Source organism: Pangasianodon hypophthalmus, chromosome 19, assembly GCF_027358585.1.
Source record: "Pangasianodon hypophthalmus isolate fPanHyp1 chromosome 19, fPanHyp1.pri, whole genome shotgun sequence".
Classification (NCBI taxonomy): domain Eukaryota; kingdom Metazoa; phylum Chordata; class Actinopteri; order Siluriformes; family Pangasiidae; genus Pangasianodon; species Pangasianodon hypophthalmus.
The window spans coordinates 20,605,030-20,628,939 of record NC_069728.1 but is presented as its reverse complement, the minus strand read 5'-3'; the positions used below and the strand labels follow the sequence as shown (position 1 = coordinate 20,628,939).

The 23,910-nt window shown below is 43.7% G+C and overlaps 6 non-coding genes across 6 annotated transcripts; all 6 read left to right on the top strand.

The window, feature by feature from the left end:
* Positions 1–613: 613 nt before the first annotated feature.
* Positions 614–686, top strand: trnar-acg (transfer RNA arginine (anticodon ACG)). Its single transcript has one exon. It is a non-coding gene; the product is annotated as a tRNA-Arg (tRNA).
* Positions 687–845: 159 nt separating this feature from the next.
* On the top strand, positions 846–917 carry trnae-uuc (transfer RNA glutamic acid (anticodon UUC)). Its single transcript has one exon. It is a non-coding gene; the product is annotated as a tRNA-Glu (tRNA).
* Positions 918–7,051: 6,134 nt separating this feature from the next.
* On the top strand, positions 7,052–7,123 carry trnah-gug (transfer RNA histidin (anticodon GUG)). The gene has a single exon. It is a non-coding gene; the product is annotated as a tRNA-His (tRNA).
* Positions 7,124–10,477: 3,354 nt separating this feature from the next.
* trnar-acg (transfer RNA arginine (anticodon ACG)) lies at positions 10,478–10,550 on the top strand. The gene has a single exon. It is a non-coding gene; the product is annotated as a tRNA-Arg (tRNA).
* A 157-nt stretch (positions 10,551–10,707) lies between these two features.
* On the top strand, positions 10,708–10,779 carry trnae-uuc (transfer RNA glutamic acid (anticodon UUC)). The gene has a single exon. It is a non-coding gene; the product is annotated as a tRNA-Glu (tRNA).
* A 10,813-nt stretch (positions 10,780–21,592) lies between these two features.
* On the top strand, positions 21,593–21,664 carry trnae-uuc (transfer RNA glutamic acid (anticodon UUC)). Its single transcript has one exon. It is a non-coding gene; the product is annotated as a tRNA-Glu (tRNA).
* Positions 21,665–23,910: the final 2,246 nt, after the last annotated feature.

Here is a 23,910-nt window from a genome sequence, read left to right as displayed (position 1 = left end):
GACATGAAGCCATATCTCACTAGCTCAGGCCGAACATGTACCAGTGCATCGCCCATGAGATGTTTTTCAGACGTAATGACAATTCTCTCGACTGTGGAGCCATTGATCGTCTAGTGGTTAGTACTCTGCGTTGTGGCCACAGCAACCCCCTGTTCGTATCTGGGTAACGGCATGGACTCTGCACACTCCTCTTTTAATCGGACTTTGGCCATGGTTTGTATCTCGCAGCCCTTCTGCAGTGGGAAAGCCTGATGAGATAGGATCTCCCTGACGCAAGCCATAGATGGATTACGGGTCAGAAGATTCAGTTTTCCATCCCAAGCTGGCCAGGCTCTCTCTTACCCCAACCAAAGTTGTGGAGAAAGTTCTTTGACGACTTCCACAAAGCTAAAAGCTGTGCATGGTCTCCAGTGGGGAAGTTGTTTGTTGGTTCCCTCGAGAGTTGTGAAGGTTACCAGTGGGAAAGTGAAATGAAGCCTTGTCTCACTACACGTGGCCGAACCCCTGGCCCCATACCTCTTGTATTCTGAGTTTGGTCATTGCTTGTAAACCAGCAGTGTGTCTTGCAAGGGACAGTGAAATCAAGGAGCACTGACTTCAGCAACAAATGCATGGGCCAGTGGCGCAATGGATAACGCGTCTGACTACGGATCAGAAGATTCTAGGTTCGACTCCTGGCTGGCTCAGCTCTCCTTTATCCTCCCCAGCGTTATGGATAATGGCGCTGTTTGACCCACCCAGAGATCAAAATACAGCCTGCCCAAATCAAAAAGTGCCCTTCTCCTGACCCGGGCTGTTTCTGGACCATAGACACAGCCCTTAGTATGCAGCTACATGAGCCAAGGTCCAATATGGTCTAGCGGTTAGGATTCCTGGTTTTCACCCAGGCGGCCCGGGTTCGACTCCCGGTATGGGAAGTGGCTTTTATTCTGTGCAACGCGTTGAAATGAGCGTCACCTTTCCTTGTGACTGATGCGAGACTGAGTTGCAGGTCTCGTTTTTCAGCCAGCAACTGGAGTCACAGTGTTCAGTCCCGCGTGCATTGCATAGTGGTCATTACTTTGCTTTGTGGCCGCAGCAACCCCAGTTCGAATCCGTGTCACGGCATGGCCTTGGGGAAGTTGTTTGTCGGTTCCCTTGAAGCTGTGCAGGGTTGTGAAGGTTGCCAGTGGGAAAGTGAAATGAAGCCATATCTCAGTACCCCAGGCTGAATGCGTATCGGTGCATCCCATGCTTCATCCAGGATATGAATTTCTGGCAGCATAACTGCTGTCGCAACTGCCAAGGTGTTTCAAGTCAGGATCATATAGTGGTTAATGCTCTGCCCTGTGGCTGCAGCAAGCCCAGGTCGAATCCGCATCAAGGTATGAATGTTATGCATCTCACTTGTACTCTCACTTTGCCCTGAAATAATTTGACAAAAAATAGTCAAAAACCACACTTTAGGCTTTTGTTTGACACAAAAAAATTAAATACACCTACAGGAAACTGCAAAATCTACCATTTTACAACTAACATTGATGGCAATTATAATTGCACAATGATTTTAAAATGCGGTTTGTTTGCTTTGCTCTCCTGCACTGCAGTCACTCCATGTGCTCTTCAGAATATTTATGCATGCGTGCATTACGTTTTACGGTAGCCTGTTTGCGTGTAGAAAATGCTGTTCAGTCTTTCAGTTTCATTAAACGCCCTACTGGAAAAAATTGGTCTAATTGTAAGAAAGTGTTAAAAAATATATTTATGCTCATCGCACAGAAAGCTTTATTAACAAAAACATTCAGAGGTTAAAAGAATTAAACGTAATATTGTTGCCCCTCAACTGAAACTGTTAGGACTGAGCCTATACAATGCTTAGTGCACAGAAAAGTCCATAACATTATGGTAAATTAAAATGAATTCATAGTACATACTAAATAAACTCCAAAGGATTAATGAAGACTTCAGCTACTCATGGCCAGACCTTTATACTTCACTATTGATGAATAATTCTGTTCTACAAAATATGTTCAGTTACATAATTTTATATTTCCATAAAAAAAATTGTATCTGCTTTTCTAAAGTGCAGATGATGTGACTGCAGTTCTCTTGCGACAGTCAGAGACCATTCATGGTTTCAGGGGGACATTAGACAAGCCATTTGTAAAAGGATTATATCCAAAATGTACCGTTATGTGTCTTACCACTGTGTTTACCACCACTAGTGTTCTGCTGTGTTGTGGCTGTGGTTTTATTTAATTTTATTTTCCAGGTAATAATAGGCAACAATTTGACAAGGGTTTGTTTTTTTGGGTTGAGTTCTCAAACAACTGGGAAGTGGAACTCATGAGAAAAAAATTTAAATACCTCTGTCTTAGATACTACTCTCCATCTGCTATTTATAATTTAATTCTATATTTGAGATTTACATACATGAGTTAATGTTGGAGGACGTTTGAGTTGGGAGAGTCTTTACGGACATTTATCCTCCATATGATAATTTATGTTTTCATAGGTGACACTGCAGTGCAATTTTAATTGTTTTTTTTAAATGTTGCTTTCTTTCCTGGTTATTAGCATGCACACAATCCCAGCCCTGTTCTATACCATGCCAAAAATGAGACATGCTGTGGCATTGTTCACTGTCAGGGAGAGTAACATAGCAGACTTATCAAACAATCTTATAGGAATCACAAAAAGAAAAAAAGAATAGTTGGCTGCTTTCCAGCGGCTCACCTTCAGCTCTCTTGTTGTGTGTGTACTTTTGAAGTACTTTTGTTGTGTGTGTCTGTGAAGCTTTGAGATGAAGTTGTTAGGTTGAAAAAAAGAAGCACTGTGAAATCCATTATAACAAAGTGGAAAAAATATGGCACAATCCAGACACTACCAAGATCTGGCCAAACTGTGCTGGGCATAAAGGGCAATTGTCAGAGAAGTTTCCAATAGTCCATCTCCATCACACAAGTTCACTGGCTGAAATAGGAGAGCAGCAAGAAGGAGGCCACTTCTGAGAAAGGCACTGTTAGTAAATCGAAGAGCTTTTGAAAAAGATTTTGTGGTCTGTTGAGACTAAAGTCGAGTCAAATGTTTACTGAGCATTATTAAACTTTGTGAAAAAGCCAAGTATAATGTTTGGTACAAAGCCATTTGGATTATTCACAATATAACTTTTATTATAATCAGTATAATAAATGTTATTATCTAATAGTGCACACACTTTAGTAGTTTCTGTTAGTTCTTCTTTACATATATAGACTTACAGCCTTTCAGTGTCCCCCAAAAATGCTGATGTGGCCCCTGCAGAATTTGAGTTTGACACCCCTTTTTTATTGCTCTCCATGTTTGCTGTTTTGTAGCAAATAGATCTAGCTTCTCTTGGGGCTTGACAGTTTGGCGGTCAGATTGAGTAATGTGCAGTTCCCTGTACTTTAGTTTAGCAGCGGGTTGACTCTCCAATGTCTGCTCCCTGGACAATAAACTGGATTACATCCGACTCCAGCAAACTACGCGGCGTGAGTTCAGAGACTGCTGCGTCTTTCTTTTCACGGAGACGTGGCCCCGCGACAGAGTTCCGGACGCCGCCATTCAGCTAGCCGGGCTAGCCTCGTCTCGTGCCGACAGAAACACAGCTCTGTGCGGTAAGGCTCGTGGCAGCGGCATGTGTATTTACATCAACACGGAATGGTGTAAGAACTCTGTGCTAGTCTCTAGTTACTGCTCATCTCTGGTGGAGTTTGTGACTGTTAGATGCAGACCTTTTTATTTACCACGGGAATTCACTACTGTTTTCATAATCGGTGTATACATTCCACCCAGTACTAATGCTAAGGAGGCGCTCTGTGTACTGTATGGAGCTATTAGCGAGCTGCAGAACTCAAACCCTGATGGACTGTTTATTGTTGCCGGAGATTTCAACCATGCAAATCTCAAGTCAGTGCTCCCTAAATTCCATCAGCATGTGGACTTTGCAACAAGAAGGAAGGACCTTGTTTACACAAACATCCCCGGCGCGTACTGGGCGGAGCCCCGCCCCCACCTCGGCTACTCAGACCACATCTCTGTTATGCTAATCCCAGCATACAGACCGCTCGTCAGACGAACCATACCGGTTCTGAAGCAGGTGAAAACCTGGCCAGCAGGAGCCATCTCTGCTCTTCAGGACTGTTTTGAACACACTGACTGGCACATGTTCAGGGAAGCGGCAACTGACGGCAACTTCACCGACTTGGAGGAATACGCGACATCAGTGACCAGCTATATCAGCAAGTGCATTGATGACGTCACCGTCTCCAAGACCATCACCTCACGCTCCAACCAGAAGCCGTGGATGACTGCAGAGGTGCGCGCGCTACTGAGGACCCGGGATTCTGCTTTCAGAGCAGGCGACAAGGTGACCCTAAGAACAGCGAGGGCCAAACTATCCCGGGCCATCAGAGAAGCAAAGCGCGCACACGCTCAGAGAATCCACAACCACTTCAAGGCCAGCAGAGACACACGGCGCATGTGGCAGGGCATCCAGAACATCACAAACTACAGGACACCACCATCTGCCTGTGACAGTGATGCGCCCTCCCAGATGCGCTGAACGACTTCTACGCTCGGTTCGAGGCACAGAACGGCGTGACGGCGAGGAAGTCCACCCCTTCTCCCAATGACCAGGTGCTGTGTCTAACCACGGCCGACGTGAGGAAGACTCTACACAGAGTCAACCCACGAAAGGCTGCTGGACCAGACAACATTCCTGGCAGGGTGCTCAGGGGATGTGCAGACCAGTTGGCAGATGTTTTCACGGACATCTTCAACACCTCCCTGTGCAGCACCGTTGTCCCGATGTGCTTCAAGGCCACCACCATCGTCCCCGTGCCAAAGAAGTCTTCAGTGTCCTGCCTCAATGACTACCGTCCTGTTGCACTTACACCCATCATCATGAAGTGCTTCGAGAGGCTCGTCATGAGGCACGTCAAGACCCTGCTGCCTCCCTCACTGGACCCCCTGAAATTCGCTTACTGCCCCAACCGCTCAACAGATGACACCATCACCACCGCCCTCCATCTGGCCCTTACCCACATGGACAATAAAGACACTTATGTTAGAATGCTGTTCATAGACTTCAGTTCAGCATTCAATACAATCATTCCTCAGCACCTGATTGGAAAGCTGAGGCCTGAACACCTCCCTCTGTAACTGGATCCTGGACTTCCTGACCGGGAGACCTCAGTCAGTCCGGATCGGGAACAGCATCTCCAACACCACCACACTGAGCACTGGAGCCCCACAGGGCTGTGTGCTCAGTCCATTGCTGTTCACTCTGCTGACTCACGACTGTGTAGCAACGCACAGCTCGAACCACATCATCAAGCTCGCCGATGACACGACCGTGGTGGGTCTCATCAGCAAGAACGACAAGTCAGCATACAGAGAGGAGGTGCAGCGGCTAACGGACTGGTGCAGAGCCAACAACCTGTCCCTGAATGTGGACAAAACTAAAGAGATGGTTGTTGACTTCAGAAGAGCACAGAGTGACCACTCTCCGCTGAACATCGACAGCTCCTCCATGGAGATCGTCAAGAGCACCAAGTTTCTTGGTGTTCACCTGGCGGAGAACCTCACCTGGTCGCTCAACACCAGTTCCATAATGAAGAAAGCCCAGCAGCGCCTGTACTTTCTGCGAAGGCTGAGGAAAGCACATCTCCCACCCTCCATCCTCACCATGTTCTACAGAGGGACTATTGAGAGCATCCTGTGCAGCTGCATCACTGCCTGGTTTGGGAATTGCACTGTCTCAGATCGCAAGACCCTGCAGCGGATAGTGAGGACAGCTGAGAAGATCATCGGGGTCTCTCTTCCCTCCATCTCGGACATTTACACCTCCCGCTGCGTCCGCAAAGCCACCAGCATTGTGGACGACCCCACACACCCCTCTCACACACTCTTCACCCTCCTGCCGTCTGGTAAACGGTACCGAAGCATTCGGGCCTCACGACCAGACTGTGCAATAGTTTCTTCCCTCATGCCATCAGACTCCTCAACACCTAGAACTGGACTGAAGGAAGGAACACACACACACACATACATATATACACATACACACAACTGAACATCTTCCATGCACATGTTTTGCACATGTTTTATGCTGCTGCTGCTACTACTATGTTTACACATAATACAATACCATAATGTTTACATTACTTCAGCTATTTATATCAAACTCTGTATTATTTGCACTATTGTCACTTGGTCACTTTCAAACAGAACTGCGTACTGGTTGGCGTTGTAGTTATTGTACTGTCTTGTTCTGTCTTGTGCGTCCGCACGTTTGCACTTGTGCACTTTATGTTCAATTTATGTAGTCCCCGTAGTTCTGTGTCGTTCTGTGTTGTCTTATGTAGCACCTTGGTCCTGGAGAAACGTTGTTTCATTTCACTATGTAATTGTATATGGCTGAAATGACAATAAACTCCACTTGACTTGACTTGACTTGACCTATGACTGCGTGGCCTCCTGTACCAACACCAGGATAATAAAATTTGCGAATGACACCGCAGTCATCGGACCGATCACTGGTGGTTAGGAAACATCATACAGAAGGGAGGTAGCAGGACTGATGGCCTGGTGTCAGGAAAATAATCTCCACTTAAATATAGACAAGACCAAGGAGATGATTATTGATCCTAGAAGGAGGAGGAAGGAGCAGCACACCCCAGTCTACATCGGTGAGACAGAGGTGGAAAGGGTGAAAACCTTTAAATTCCTTGGAATTTATGTCAGCGAGGACCTCACCTGGTCTCACAACACTCAGCAGCTCCTGAGGAGATCCCAGCAGTGACTGTACTCCTTAAGAAGGCTGAGGAAATTTGGCATGTCAACCAAAATCCTCAGCAACTTCTACAGATGTACAGTTGAAAGTGTGATCACCAGCTTAATCACAGTGAAAGTCCCCAGTGGAAAAGCGAAATGAAACTTTATCACACCACCCCTGGCCGGACATGTACCAGTGCAGTCCATGCTTCAGCCTGAGATCAGATGTTTTTCTGAGTTAATAATGACTTCCTTCGCAGTAAGGCGGTATGGAGCCGTGATCGTATAGTGGTTAGTACTCTGCGTTGTGGCCGCAGCAACCCCGGTTCGAATCCGGGTCACGGCATAGCCTTTCCACGTTCTTCTTGTACTTTGGCCATTGTTTGTATCCCACAGCCCTTCTCCAGTGGGGAAGTTGCTTGTTGCTTCCCTCGAAGCTGTGCAGTGGGAAAGTGACATGAAGCCATATCTCACTAGCCCAGGCCGAACATGTACCAGTGCATCGCCCATGAGATGTTTTTCAGACGTAATGACAATTCTCTCGACTGTGGAGCCATTGATCGTCTAGTGGTTAGTACTCTGCGTTGTGGCCACAGCAACCCCCTGTTCGTATCTGGGTAACGGCATGGACTCTGCACACTCCTCTTTTAATCGGACTTTGGCCATGGTTTGTATCTCGCAGCCCTTCTGCAGTGGGAAAGCCTGATGAGATAGGATCTCCCTGACGCAAGCCATAGATGGATTACGGGTCAGAAGATTCAGTTTTCCATCCCAAGCTGGCCAGGCTCTCTCTTACCCCAACCAAAGTTGTGGAGAAAGTTCTTTGACGACTTCCACAAAGCTAAAAGCTGTGCATGGTCTCCAGTGGGGAAGTTGTTTGTCAGTTCCCTCGAAGCTGTGCAGGGTTGTGAAGGTCCCCAGTGGGAAAGTGAAAGGAAGCCATATGTCACTACCCCACGCTGAATGTGTACCAGTGCATCCCATGCTTCATACAGGATATGAATTTCTGGCAGGGTAACTGCTGTCGCAGCAAGCCCAGGTCGAACCCGGATCAAGGTATGAATGTTATGCATCTCATTTGCACTCTCAGTTTGATCATGGCCTGTAACCAGCAGCAGGTCTTGGGTGGGATAGCGAAATGACCTCAGTTGGAATCTGGGTCACGGCATGGACTTTTCCCTTTCCTCTTGTACTCTCACTTTGGCCTGAAATATTTTGACAAAAAATAGTCAAAAACCACTCTTTAGGTTTTTGTTTGACACAAAAAAATTAAATACACCTACGACAAACTTTGAAATCTACCACTTTACTACTAACATTGAAAGCAATTATAATTGCACAATGATTTTAACATGCTGTTTGTTTGCTTTGCTCTCCTGCACTGCAGTCACTCCACCAGCTCTTCAGAATATTTGTGCATGCGTGCATTACCTTTTTACGGTAGCCTGTTTGCATGTAGAACAGTCTTTCAGTTTCATTAAACACCCTACTGGAAAAAATTGGTCTAATTATGAGAAAGTGTTAAAACATATATTTATGCTCATCGCACAGAAAGCTTTATTAACAGTTATAAACAGGATAAATTCACAGTGATAAATTTAAATATTTACAATATATTTTTGTGAATCCATTTATTTCTGTAAAGCTGCTTTGTGACAATGTCCATTGTTAAAAGCGCTATACAAATAAAATTGAATTGAATTAACAAAAACATTCAGAGGTTAAAAGAATTAAAAGTAATATTGTTGCCCCTCAGAAACTGTTAGGACTGAGCCTATACAATGCTTAGTGAACAGAAAAGTCCATAACATTATGGTAAATTAAAATGAATTCATAGTACATAGTAAATAAACTCCAAAGTATTAAGGAAGAGGACTTCAGGTATTTCACTATTGATGAATAATTCTGTTCTACAAAATATGTTCAGTTACATAATTTTATATTTTGATAAAAAAAAATTTATCTGCTTTTGTGCAGATGATGTGACTGCAGTTCTTTTGCGACAGTCAGAGACCATTCATGGTTTCAGGGGGACAGAAGACAAGCGATTTGTAAAAGGATTATATCCAAAATGTACTGTTATGTGTCTTACCACTGTGTTTACCACCACCAGTGTTCTGCTGTGTTGTGGCTGTGGTTTTATTTAATTTTATTTTCCAGGTAATAATAGGCAACAATTTGACAAGGTTTTTTTTTTTTTTTTGGGTTGAATTCTCAAACTCAAACTCACTTCTGAGAAAGGCCATGTTAGAAAATCTAAGAGCTTTTGAAAAAGATTTTGTGGTCTGCTGAGACTAAAGTCGAGTCAAATGTTTACTGAGCATTATTAAACTGAAAAAAGCCAAAGTATAATGTTTGGCACAAAACAAATTCATCCCAACACCCAGGTAACACCATTTCTGTGATCGAGCACACTGGTGTTAGCATCATGCTCTTTGGTGGCTTTTCAGCAGGAGGAACTGGAAAGCTTGTTGCCATCACAGGCAATGTAGATGGAGCCACATGGATTATTCAAAAAATAACTTTTATTATAATTGGTATAATAAATGTTATTATCTAATAGTGCATACACTTTCATAGTTTCTGTTAGCTCTTCTTTACATATATAGACTTACACGCTTTCGGGGTCTCACAAAAATGCTGGTATGGCCCGTGCAGAATTTGAGTTTGACACCCCTTTTTATTTACACAGGTTTTTGAGTTAGAGGTCGCAGTTTTGTAATGAAGAGACCAAGAAAATGTTGCAAAAGAACTGTCAGTTTTCATGAAACTTCCATCATGTGACCATTACGGAAAGAGATATCTAAAATCATCAATAACAAACCTTTGCAAACCAAGCATGCAAATGTGATCGTTTTGGAGTTCTTTAGTCCTCTGTTAAAGATAGGGTCAGCCTACTGGTTACTGTAGCAAACTCTGTTAATCCCCTTAATAGCCTGAGTAAGATCTGACAGTGCCTAGGATACCAAGATCTGCTCTTCAATTCTGTCTTGTATATAGGAAATGTTGGGGGCATACAAGAGGTCATACAACATGATACTGTAAACAAAGCTACCTCTATAGCTTGTATAATTAAAAACAGTGCAGGTGTCTATTAGATGTGATCCTGGGGTGTGTTTTTAACATATTTTCCTCTTTTATTGAAAGATATCATTATACACATAAAAATTAGTATACATATAGACCAATATTCTAAAATATCATATTTAGAAATAAGAAAATAGCTGCTTTTTTGTACATTCATAGCCAGTGCAATAAAAGTTGGAACTTGAGACCAGCTGAAGAAACTCCTTGTAGGTGGATTTCTTCATTTTCTTTCCTCATGGTCTAGAAACAGGGTTTTCACCAAAGCAGCCTGTGGGCCAGTGGCGCAATGGATAACGTGTCTGACTATGATGATTTTCTGGGATAATAACTATCCTCACAACTGCAGAGACATGCACAGCCGTAACGGAATGGACTCTCGACACTCCTCTTTTACTTGGACTTTGGCCGTGGTTTGTATCTCGCAGCCCTTCTGCAGTGAGAGTTGTGAAGGTTGCCAGTGGGAAAGTGAAATGAAGCCTTGTCTCACTACACATGGCCGAACCCCTGGCCCCATACCTCTTGTACTCTGAGTTTGGTCATTGCTTGTAAACCAGCAGTGCGTCTTGCAAGAAACAGTGAATTCAAGGAGCACTGACATCAACAACAAATGCATGGGCCAGTGGCGCAATGGATAACGCGTCTGACTACGGATCAGAAGATTCTAGGTTCGACTCCTGGCTGGCTCGGCTCTCTTTTATCCTCCCCAGCCTTATGGATAATGGTGCTGTTTAACTCACCCAGAGATCAAAGTACTGCCTGCCCAACTCAGTGTGCTCTTCTCCTGACCCGGGCTGTTTCTGGACCATAGACACAGCCCTTAGTATGCGGTTACATGAGCAGAGGTCCCATATGGTCTAGCGGTTAGGATTCCTGGTTTTCACCCAGGCGGCCCGGGTTCGACTCCCGGTATGGGAAGTGGCTTTTATCCTGTGCAACGCGTTGAAATGAGCATCACCTTTCCTTGTGACCGATGCGAGACTGAGTTGCAGGTCTGGTTTTTCAGCCAGCAACTGGAGTCACAGCATTCAGTCCCGCTTGCAGGGTGCATTGGTCATTACTTTGCTTTGTGGCCGCAGCAACCCCCCGTTCGTATCTGGGTCACAGCATGGACTTTCTACACTACTCTTTTACTCGGACTTTGGCCATGGTTTATATCTCGCAGCCCTTCTGCAGGGGGGAAAGCCTGATGTGGTAGGATTTCCCTGACGCAAGCTGCAGATGGATTATGGGTCAGAAGATTTGGCTTTCCATCCCAGGCTGGCCAGGCTCTCTCTTACCCCATCCAGAGTTGTGGAGAAAGTTGTTTGTTGACTTCCACAAAGCTCAAAGCTGTGCATGATCTCCAGTGGGAAAGTTGTTTGTTGGTTACCTTGAAGCTACGCAGGGTTGTAAAGGTTGCCATTGTGAAAGCGAAATGAGACGATATCTTGGTTCCCCAGGCTGAATGTGTACAATTGCAGCCAATGCTTCAGCCAGGAGATGATTTTCTGGGATAATAAGTATCCGCATAACCGCAGTGACATGTGGAGCCGTGATCGTATAGTGGTTAGTACTCTGCGTTGTGGCCGCAGCAACCCCGGTTCGAATCTAGGTCACGGCACTGCCTTTTCAAGTATAGTGGTTAGTACTCTGCGTTGTGGCCGCAGCAACCCCAGTTTGAATCCGCGTCACGGCATGGCCTTGGGGAAGTTGTTTGTCGGTTCCCTTGAAGCTGTGCAGGGTTGTGAAGATTGCCAGTGGGAAAGTGAAAGGAAGCCATATCTCACTACCCCAAGCTGAATGTGTATCGGTGCATCCCATGCTTCATCCAGGATATGAATATCTGGCAGCATAACTGCTAAGGCGTGTCAAGTCAGGATCATATAGTGGTTAATGCTCTGCTCTGTGGCTGCAGCAAGCCCAGGTTGAATCTGGATCAAGGTATGAATGTTATGCATCTCACTCGTACTCTCAGTTTGATCATGGCCTGTAACCAGCAGCAGGTCTTGGGTGGAATAGCGAAATGACCCCAGTTGGAATCTGGGTCACGGTATCCCTTTCCTCTTGTACTCTCACTTTGGCCTGAAATATTTTGACAAAAAATAGTCAAAAACCACACTTTAGGTTTTTGTTTGACAAAAAAAAATTAAATATGCCTACAAGAAACTGCAAAATCTACCATTTTACAACTAAAAATATTATAATTGCACAATGCAATTTTAAGATGCGGTTTGTTTGCTTTGCTCTCCTGCACTGCAGTCACTCCACCGGCTCTTCAGAATATTTGTGCATGCGTGCATTACGTTTTACGGTAGCCTGTTTGCGTGTAGAAAATGCTGTTCAGTCTTTCAGTTTCATTAAACACCCTACTGGAAAAAATTGGTCTAATTATGAGAAAGTGTTAAAACATATATTTATGCTCATCGCACAGAAAGCTTTATTAACGAAAACATTCAGAGGTTATAAGAATTAAAAGTAATATTAGCTGTTATTAAACCACTAGTGAAGAAACCAGACCTTGACCCTAACGACTTAACTATAACTATACGACTAACGACTAACTATAGGCCGATTTCAAACCTTCCCTTTCTATCTAAAATACTAGAGAAAGTAGTAGCGCAGCAGCTAATTTCATATCTACAAAGTAATAATATCTATGAACTTTATCAGTCAGGTTTCAGGCCCCACCACAGCACAGAGACAGCATTAGTTAAAGTAGTCAATGACTTGCTATTAGCCTCTGATCGGGGTTGCATTAGTCTATTAATTTTACTCGACCTTAGCGCAGCGTTCGACACTATCGACCATAATATCCTTCTTCACAGACTGGAAAAGGTCGTAGGAATTAAGGGCTCAGCCCTCGACTGGTTTAGATCTTATTTAACTGATCGTTATCAGTTTGTAGATGTAAACGGTGACCATTCAGCACGTTATCGAGTAGAATATGGCGTTCCGCAGGGTTCAGTCTTAGGCCCACTGCTTTTCACGTTATACATGCTCCCTTTAGGTAACATAATCCGCAAACATAATATTAGCTTCCATTGTTATGCTGATGACACACAGTTATACGTCTCAGCTAGGCCAGATGAGAATAGCCAGTTAAAGAAAGTTGAGGCATGTGCGATAGACATAAGAGACTGGATGCTAACCAACTTTCTCCTGCTAAACCCAGAAAAAACAGAGGTTCTGGTACTGGGACCACAAGCCGCTAGAAGTAAGTTTAGAGATCACACTGTTACTTTAGATGGTCTCTCTGTTTCAAGTAGTCTAACAGTAAAAGATCTCGGTGTGATTATAGACTCTAATCTCTCATTTGATGCGCATGTAGACAATGTAAGCAGGTTAGCATTTTTCCACCTCAGAAATATCGCTAAGATTAGAAATATACTTTCGCTAAGTGATGCTGAAAAACTAGTCCATGCATTTATCACGTCCAGATTAGATTACTGTAATGCTTTACTATCTGGATGTTCGTCTAGATGCATAAATAAGCTTCAGATAGTTCAGAACGCAGCAGCGAGGGTCCTTACTAGGACTAGGAAGTATGAGCATATCACGCCAGTCTTATCTACATTACACTGGCTCCCAGTAAGATTCCGCATCGATTTTAAAATATTACTCCTAACCTATAAAGCATTAAACGGTCTCGCTCCGCAGTATTTAAGCGATATGTTAGTACCTTACATTCCGCCGCGCCTACTTCGCTCTAAGGATGCAGGCTGTCTGTCAGTACCACGCATTGCCAAAACCACGGCAGGTTGAGGTCGAGGTTGGAGACTTATTTATTTAACCTAGCATTTAGCGACTAGTGACCTCCTCCCCTTCATCACCACTATCATCAATGGCTCCATAACATCTGGTCATGTACCAACTTCATTCAAGAGAGCAAGAGTTATTCCCATCCTGAAGAAACCCACTCTAGCTCCCTCTGTCATCAGCAACTACCGACCGGTATCACTTCTCTCTTTTCTTTCTAAAACCCTTGAACGGTCTGTCTATAATCAGCTGTCTTGCTATCTCTCACAGAACAACCTCCAAGATCCCAATCAGTCTGGCTTTAAACCGGCACACTCCACAGAGACTGCCCTTTTGGCCGTCACTGAGAAGCTACATGCCGCTAGATCAGCCAAACTGTCTTCAGTTCTCATCCTCCTTGACCTTTCAGCAGCGTTTGACACGGTGAACCACAAGACTCTCCTATCCACCCTCATGAGTCTTGGAATTCGTGGTGCAGCATGGCAATGGTTTGCTTCCTACCTGGAAGATCGGTCATATCAGGTAACATGGAGGGGATCCACATCTGCTCCTCGCAGACTCTCCACTGGTGTTCCACAAGGCTCAGTACTTGGTCCTCTCCTGTTCTCTCTCTATACTCGATCTCTTGGTGCGGTCATATCCTCACATGGGTTTTCATACCACTGCTATGCAGATGACACTCAACTCATCCTCTCCTTCCCTCCCTCAGACTCTCATGTTTCTGCTCGGATATCAGCTTGTCTGGCTGATATCTCATCATGGATGACAACTCACCAGCTGAAACTTAATCCCACCAAAACTGAACTGCTGTTCATCCCATGTGATTCATCCCCATCTCAGGATCTTGCAATCTCGCCTTCGGTTACCGCACGCAACCTTGGGGTAACCATGGACAATCAACTGTCCTTCTCCTCTCACATTGCTAATCTAACTCGCTCATGTCGATTTCTCCTTTATAACATCAGAAGAATTCGTCCATTTCTTTCCTCACAGGCCACACAGGTGCTTGTTCAGTCCCTTGTCATTTCGAGACTGGACTACTGCAACTCACTCCTGGCAGGTCTGCCTCTGAGCGCCATTCGTCCTCTGCAACTGATCCAGAATGCAGCTGCACGACTGGTTTTCAACCTTCCTAAATTTTCCCACACCACCCCATTGCTGCGCTCCCTCCACTGGCTTCCTGTAGCTGCCCGCATCAGATTTAAAACACTGATGCTTGCCTACAAAGCCAAAAACGGACCAGCACCCACTTATCTCAAAGCACTTATCACACCTCGAGTGCCACCACGCTCCCTCCGATCCTCTAGCACTGCTCGACTGGTCCCTCCATCTCTCAGGATACAAGGAAGGCATGCATCGAGACTCTTCTCTGTTCTGGCACCAAGGTGGTGGAATGAACTTCCCCTAGATGTCCGAACAGCTGAGTCACTGGCAGTCTTCAAACGATGGCTAAAGACTTACCTCTTCATAAAATACTTAAATTAGCACTTTCACAAAAACAAAAACAAACAAAAAAACAAAAAAAAAAAACAAAAAAAAAAAAACTCCCAACAGAGTTTTGGACTGATGGTATTCCTAGTTTGTGACCTACCGAGCCAATATCAGAATGTATTTTTGATAGACTTCAAAGCACTATTGTAAGTCGCTCTGGATAAGGGCGTCTGCCAAATGCCATAAATGTAAATGTAAATGTTTTTATCAAAGGAGTAGATCTGGGGGACTCGTGGATGTTGAGTTTTATCTCCACACGGTGACTGTGAGTGTACCTAACCACTTTTCTTCTCTTTCTGCCGAGCTACACTCCTGAGCTGCCGGTGATCCAGACCCCCCTACGCTCTGGACCAGATGAGCATCACTCCTGAGCTGCTGGTAATCCAGACCTCCCCCCCTTCACTCTGGACCTGTCCACCGGCAATGCTTCATACTGCCACGAAAACGCTTCAGCTGTTTTCCATGGACTACACCAACACACATTGTACTCACACACACTCACACTACAGTGTAAACCCATATGAGGATGGGTTCTCTGTTGAGCCTGGTTCCTCTCAAGGTTTCTTCCTATCACCATCTCAGGGAGTTTTTCCTTGCCACCGTCGCCCTGCTTGCTCATCAGAGACGGCACACACACACACTTCACTTTACTTTTGTTTGTGTAAAGCTGCTTTGAGACAATGACCTTTGTAAAAAAGCGCTATACAAATAAAAATGAATTGAATTGAATTGAATTAATATTGTTGCCCCTGAGAAACTGTTAGGACTGAGCCTATACAATGTTTAGTGCACAGAAAAGTCCATAACATTATGGTAAATTAAAATGAATTCATAGTACATAAAATTCAAAGGATAAGTGAAGACTCATGGCCAGACCTTAATACTTCACTATTGATGAATAATTCTGTTCTACAAAATATGTTCAGTTACATAAATTTATATTTCCATAAAAAAAATTTTTCAGCTGAAGTGCAGATGATGTGACTGCAGTTCTCCTGCAATAGTCAGAGACCATTCATGGTTTCAGGGGGACAGAAGACAAGCGATTTATAAAAGGATTATATCCAAAATGTACTGTTATGTGTCATACCACTGTGTTTGTCACCACCAGTGTTCTACTGTGTTGTCACTGTGATTTTATTTAATTTTTTTCCCCAGGTAATAATAGGCAATAATTTGACAAGGGTTTGTTTTTTTGGGTTGAGTTCTCAAACAACTGGGAAGTGGGACTCATGAGGAAAAAATTTAAATACCTCTGTCTTAGATACTACTCTCCATCTGCTATTTATAATTTAATTCAATCTATATTTGAGATTTACATACATGAGTTAATGCTGGAGGAAGTCGAGTCTTTAGGGACATTTATCCTCCATATGATAATTTATGTTTTCATAGGTGACACTGCAGTGCAATTTTAATTGTTTTTTAAATGTTTCTTTCTTTCCTGGATATTAGCATGCACACAATCCCAGCCCTGTTCTATACCATTCCAAAGGTGAGACATGCTGTGGCACTGTTCACTGTCAGGGAGAGTAACATAGTAGACTTATCTAACAATCTTATAGGAATCAGAAAAATAAGAAAAGAATGGTTGACCTTCAGCTCACTTGTCGTGCGTGCACACACACACACACACACACACACACACACACACACACACACACACACACACACACACACACACAAACAGAACACTCTGACTCGGCTCACTATGAGAGAGAAGGAAAGACAAACAGCTTGTTAATACAGCCCACACACAAATAACCAATTGGTGAGCCATGTTAATTGGCCATGCCCCCCCTGCTGCATCAAATTAACTAAAGCATTTAGGTGCTCTAAAAACTGCTTTATTGATAAGTATTCACCCCCCTTCCTTTTAACAACCTAAATTAGGACTAGTATTTCATTTTCGAGAGCTCACACTAAATATGTTAAACAGGGTACACCTGTGTTCATTTTAAATTTACCTGTGTCTAATTTTATGCTTGCACAATAAAGATCTGTAACTTTGTGAGCTCTCACAGCTAAAATAGAAGATCAGATCAGTCCTGCTGTCATAAACACCAAGGAAGTGCCTGTGAAGCTTTGAGATGAAGTTGTTAGGTTGAAAAAAAAGAAGCACTGTGAAATCCCTTATAACAAAGTGGATAAAATATGGCACAATCCAGACAATACCAAGATCAGGCCAAACTGTGCAGAGGCATAAAGGGCAATTGTCAGAGAAGTTTCCAATAGTCCACCTCCAACACTCAAGTTCACTGGCTGAAATAGGACAGCGGCAAGAAGGAGTCCACTTCTGAGAAAGGCCATGTTAGAAAATCTAAGAGCTTTTGAAAAAGATTTTGTGGTCTGCTGAGAATAAAGTCGAGTCAAATGTTTACTGAGCATTATTAAACTTTATGAAAAAGCCAAAGTATAATGTTCGGCACAAAACAAATTCATCCCAACACCCACGTAACACCATTTCTGTGATCAAGCACACTGGTGGTAGCATCATGCTCTTTGGTGGCTTTTCAGCAGGAGGAGCTGCAAAGCTTGTTGCCATCACAGGCAATGTGGATGGAGCCTGTGGTAGAGTAGGCGTGGACTAAGAGGAGGTGGGTTGAACCGGCAGGTAACGCGTGATGATTCTCACCTGTGTCTTATCATCTTTGTTCTTTCAGTGACTGCTGTGAGGCAAAGAGAGAGGGGCATACCTGGTGGAGCATGATCTTGAACTTAAACAAGGTGAAAGCCACAAGCTAGTGATGGCCCCTTTTGGGGAAAATTACACCTTGTATTAGAAATCCTGATCTACTTTTCTTTTGCAGTAAACTCCAGCAGCTCCTTCAACAGCTCTCCTCTCGATATCTCTGTGCTTACTGTGTAGCTATCAAGGCGAGTAGCTTTCTAACAGAAAATGTATCAACCCTACTGGCTGCTCCTGTTTCTCACCACAGCAGCTGTCATCCAAAAATATATTATTAAACAAAGAAATGCATTAAAAAAAAAAAACTTTTAGTTTAATCAGTATCTAATAGTACATACACTTTAGTAGTTTCTGTTAGTTCTTCTTTACGTATATAGACTTACAGCCTTTCAGCATCTCCCAAACATGCTGATGTGGCCCGTGCAGAATTTGAGTTTGACACCCCTTTTTTATTTACACAGGTTTTTGAGTTAGAGGTAACAATTTTGTAATGAAGAGACCAAGAAAATGTTGCAAAAGAACTGTCAGTTTTCATGAAACCTCCATCATGTTAACATTACGGAAAGTGATATCTAAAATCACCAATTACAAACCTTTGCAAACCAAGCATGCAAATGTGATTGTTTTTAGAGTTCTTTAGTCCTCTGTTGAAGATAGGGTCAGCCTACCGGTTACGGCAGCAAACTCTGTTAATCCCCTTAATACCCTGAGTAAGATCTGACAGTGCCTAGGATACCAAGATCTGCTCTTCAATTCTGTCTTGCATACAGGACATGTTGGGGGCATACAACATGATACTGTAAACAAAATGCTACTGGAGTGTCACAGTGCCACATGAACCTGACTCATATGTCAAAATTGAGTTCTAGCTTACTAGAATGATATAATACGCATATTCCATGCATTTCCTTAATTCTGCATTACTCTATTGACCTTTGAAATGGTTTGCCTATACTGGCTCAGTGGACTGTCATAGCTGCCTGTGAAGGCAGAGCCAGCAGCTGAACCAGCAGGTTGCTGAAAGGCAAAGCATCCAGGTGCAGAAACGGGTACAGCAATTGCATCTCACGCTGCTTCCATGAACTCTGACACGCCCTCTCGGAACAAGATTGAAATGGCAAGTGGCAAGCTTACATAACGTGATAAAAATCTGAGTGTAATAAAAAAAGGTGATAAAAATCTGCTTGTAATAAAAAAGAAAAAAAAAAACATTAATAAAAATAAATACAGGGACCAAAGAAGAAGAGTAAATACAGGGACCGTAAGAAGAGTAAATTTGTCACACTTCTCTACATACCACATTGACCTTCTAGGTAAAAACTGTTGAATTGTCAAATTATGTACACATAAAAATTAGTGTACATATAGGCCAATATTCTAAAACATCATAGTTAGAAATAAAATAAATAGCTGCTTTTTTGTAAATTCATAGCCAGTGCAATAAAAGTTGGAACTTCAGACCAGCAGAAGAAACTCCTTGTAGGTGGATTTCTTCATTTTCATTCCTCATGGTCTAGAAACAGGGTTTTCACCAAAGCAGCCTGGTTTGACTCCCAGGATGAACTGCACACTGAATCTTACTGTACTTGTACAATGACACTAAAGGTAGGTTGATTACTATATAAAAGATGTTGTTGTAATAATAATAAAAAATAGTACTAATAATAAAATTGTTGTTGCTGCTCGGACTGACACCCTCCCTCTGTTCTATGCTAAGGTGCACGACTTGCTCAAGGCATGGATTTTCTGCAGCCTTGTTTGGCCATGGTTTGTAACCTGCAGATCTTCATCACTGGGTTCTCACTGAGACAAGCCGTATATGGCCTTTTGGGGCAATGAATGATTCAGCTTTCCATCCCTGGGCTGACGAGACTGTCCCATTTGAGAAGGACTGCGAGATACAACCGACCGCAACAGCTGTCCTATCAGCTGAAGGGTGAGGAGCCATCGTATAGTGGTTAGTACTCTGCATTGTGGCCACAGCAACCCCTGTTCAAATCTGGGTCCTGCTATGGCCTTTCCGCATTCCTCTTGTACTTTGTTCCTTGTTTGTATCCCACAATGCTTCTCCAGTGGGGAAATTGTTTGTTGGTTCCCTCGAAGTTGTGAAGGTTGCCAGTGGGAAAGCGAAATGAAACTTTATCTCACAACCCCTGGCCGAACGTGTACCAGTGCATCCCATGCTTGTGGATGCCATCCGCACAGCCCTCACACACTTGGAAGGTAAGGACACATACATGAGAATGCTATTCATTGACTACAGCTCGGCATTCAACACAGTCATACCACAGAGGCTCTCCGAAAAGCTCCTCACCCTCGGACTGACACCCTCCCTCTGTAACTGGGTGCTGAACTTCCTGACAGACAGACAGACAGACAGACCCCAGTCAGTCAGAGTGGGAAATCGGACATCAGGCATCAGAACTGTTAGCACAGGGACCCCCCAAGTCTGTGTCCTGAGCCCACTGCTGTACACACTCTTCACCTATGACTGCGTGGCCTCCTGGACCAACACCAGGATAATAAAATTTGCAAACGACACCACAGTCATCGGACTGATCACTGGTGGTTAGGAAACATCCTACAGAAGGGAGGTAGCAGGACTGATGGCCTGGTGTCAGGAAAATAATCTCCACTTAAATATAGACAAGACCAAGGAGATGATTATTGATCCTAGAAGGAGGAGGAAGGAACAGCACACCAGAGTCTACATCGGTTAGACAGAGGTGGAAAGGGTGAAAACCTTTAAATCCCTTGGAATTTATGTCAGCGAGGACCTCACCTGGTCTCACAACACTCAGCAGCTCCTGAGGAGATCCGAGCTGTGACTGTACTCCTTAAGAAGGCTGAGGAAATTTGGCATGTCAACCGAAATCCTCAGCAACTTCTACAGATGTACAGTTGAAAGTGTGATCACCAGCTCAATCACAGTGAAAGTCTCCAGTGGAAAAGCGAAATGAAACTTTATCACACCACCCCTGGCCGGACATGTACCAGTGCAGTCCATGCTTCAGCCTGAGATCAGATGTTTTTCTGGGTTAATAATGACTTCCTTCACTGTAAGGCCGTATGGAGCCTTGATCGTATAGTGGTTAGTACTCTGCATTGTGGCCGCAGCAACCCTGGTTCGAATCCGGGTCACGGCATAGCCTTTCCACATTCTTCTTGTACTTTGGCCATTGTTTGTATCCCACAGTCCTTCTACAGTGGGAAAGCCTGATGTGATAGGATCTCCCTGACGCAAGCCATAGATGGATTACAGGTGAAAAGATTCGGCTTTCCATCCCAAGCTGGCCAGGCTCTCTCTTACCCCAACCAAAGTTGTGGAGAAAGTTCTTTGACGACTTCCACAAAGCTAAAAGCTGTGCATGGTCTCCAGTGGGGAAGTTGTTTGTTGGTTCCCTCGAGAGTTGCGAAGGTTGCCAGTGGGAAAGTGAAATGAAGCCTTATCTCACTACACGTGGCCGAACCCCTGGCCCCATACCTCTTGTACTCTGAGTTTGGTCATGGCTTGTAAACCAGCAGTGCGTCTTGCAAGGAACAGTGAAATCAAGTAGCATTGACTTCCACAACTGAGGTGTGGGCCAGTGGCACAATGGATAACACGTCTGACTATGGATCAGAAGATTCTAGGTTTGACTCCTGGCTGGCTCGGCTCTCCTTTATCCTCCCCAGCGTTATGGATAATGGCGCTGTTTGACCCACCCAGAAATCAAAGTACAGCCTGCCCAACTCAAAAAGTGCTCTTCTCCTCACCCGGGCTGTTTCTGGACCATAGACGCAGCCCTTAGTATGCAGACACATGAGCAGAGGTCCCATATGGTCTAGCGGTTAGGATTCCTGGTTTTCACCCAGGCGGCCCGGGTTCGACTCCCGGTATGGGAAGTGGCTTTTATCCTGTGCTACGCGTTGAAATGAGCGTTACCTTTCCTTGTGACCAATGCGAGACTGAGTTGCAGGTCTCGTTTTTCAGCCAGCAACTGGAGTCACAGTGTTCAGTCCCGCTTGCAGGGTGCATTGCATAGTGGTCATTACTTTGCTTTGTGGCCACAGCAACCCCCTGTTCGTATCTGGGTAACGGCATGGACTCTCCGCACTCCTCTTTTAATCTACGTAAGCTGTAGATGGATTATGGGTCAGAAGATTTGGCTTTCCATCCCAGGCTGGCCAGGCTCTCTCTTACCCCATCCAGAGTTGTGGAGAAAGTTGTTTGTTGACTTTCACAAAGCTCAAAGCTGTGCATGGTCTCCAGTGGGAAAGTTGTAAAGGTTGCCATTGTGAAAGCGAAATGAGACGATATCTCGGTTCCCCAGGCTGAACGTGTACCATTGCAGCCAATGCTTCATCCAGGAGATGATTTTCTCGGATAATAAGTATCCTCACAACTGCAGCGACATGCGGAGCCGTGATCGTATAGTGGTTAGTACTCTGCGTTGTGGCCACAGCAACCCCAGTTCGAATCCGCGTCACAGCATGGCCTTGGGGAAGTTGTTTGTCGGTTCCCTTGAAGCTGTGCAGGGTTGTGAAGGTTGCCAGTTGGAAAGTGAAATCAAGCCATATCTCACTACCCCAGGCTGAATGTGTATTGGTGCATCCCATGCTTCATCCAGGATATGAATTTCTGGCAGCATAACTGCTGTTGAAACCGTCAAGTCAGGATCATATAGTGGTTAATGCTCTGCCCTGTGGCTGCAGCAAGCCCAGGTTGAATCCGGATCAAAGTATGAATGTTATGCATCTCACTTGTAGTCTCGGTTTGATCATGGCCTGTAACCTTGCGTGGAATAGCAAAATGACCCTAGTTGGAATCTGGGTCACGGCATGGACTTTTCCCTTTCCTCTTGTACTCTCACTTTGGCCTGAAATATTTTGACAAAAAATAGTCAAAAACCACACTTTAGGTCTTTGTTTGACACAAAAAAATTAAATACACCTACGACAAACTTTAAAATCTACCATTTTACAACTAACATTGATGGCAATTATAATTGCACAATGATTTTAAAATGCGGTTTGTTTGCTTTGCTCTCCTGCACTGCAGTCACTCCACCAGCTCTTCAGAATATTTGTGCATGCGTGCATTACGTTTTACGGTAGCCTGTTTGTGTGTAGAAAATGCTGTTCAGTCTTTCAGTTTCATTAAACACCCTACTGGAAAAAATTGGTCTAATTATAAGAAAGTGTTAAAAAATATATTTATGCTCATCGCACAGAAAGCTTTATTAACAAAAACATTCAGAGGTTAAAAGAATTAAAAGTAATATTGTTGCCCCTCAACTGAAACTGTTAGGACTGAGCCTATACAATGGTTAGTGCACAGAAAAGTCCATAACATTATGGTAAGTCAAAATGAATTCATAGTACATAGTAAATAAACTCCAAAGGATTAATGAAGACTTCAGCTACTCATGGCCAGACCTTTATACTTCACTATTGATGAATAATTCTGTTCTACAAAATATGTTCAGTTACATAATTTTATATTTCCATAAAAAAAATTTTTCATCTGAAGTGCAGATGATGTGACCGCAGTTCTCTTGCAACAGTCATAGACCATTCATGGTTTCAGGGGGACAGAAGACAAGCGATTTATAAAAGGATTATATCCAAAATGTACTGTTATGTGTCTTATCACTTTGTTTACCACCACCAGTGTTCTACTGTGTTGTGAGTGTGGTTTTATTTAATTTTATTTTCCAGGTAATAATAGGCAACAATTTGACAAGGGTTTGTTTTTTTTGGGTTGAATTCTCAAACAACTGGGAATTCATGAGGAAAAAATTTAAATACCTCTGTCTTAGATACTACTCTCCATCTGCTATTTATAGTTTAATTCAATCAATATTTGAGATTTAGATACATGAGTTAATGCTGGAGGAAGTTTGAGTTGGGAGAGTCTTTAGGGACATTTATCCTTTATATGATAATTTATGTTTTCATAGGTGACACTAAAGTGCGATTTTAATTTTTTTAAACGTTTCTTTCTTTCCTGGTTATTAGCATGCACACAATCCCAGCCCTGTTCTATACCATGCCAAAGATGAGACATGCTGTGGCATTGTTCACTGTCAGGGAGAGTAACATAGCAGACTTATCAAACAACCTTATAGGAATCAGAAAAGGAAAAAAAG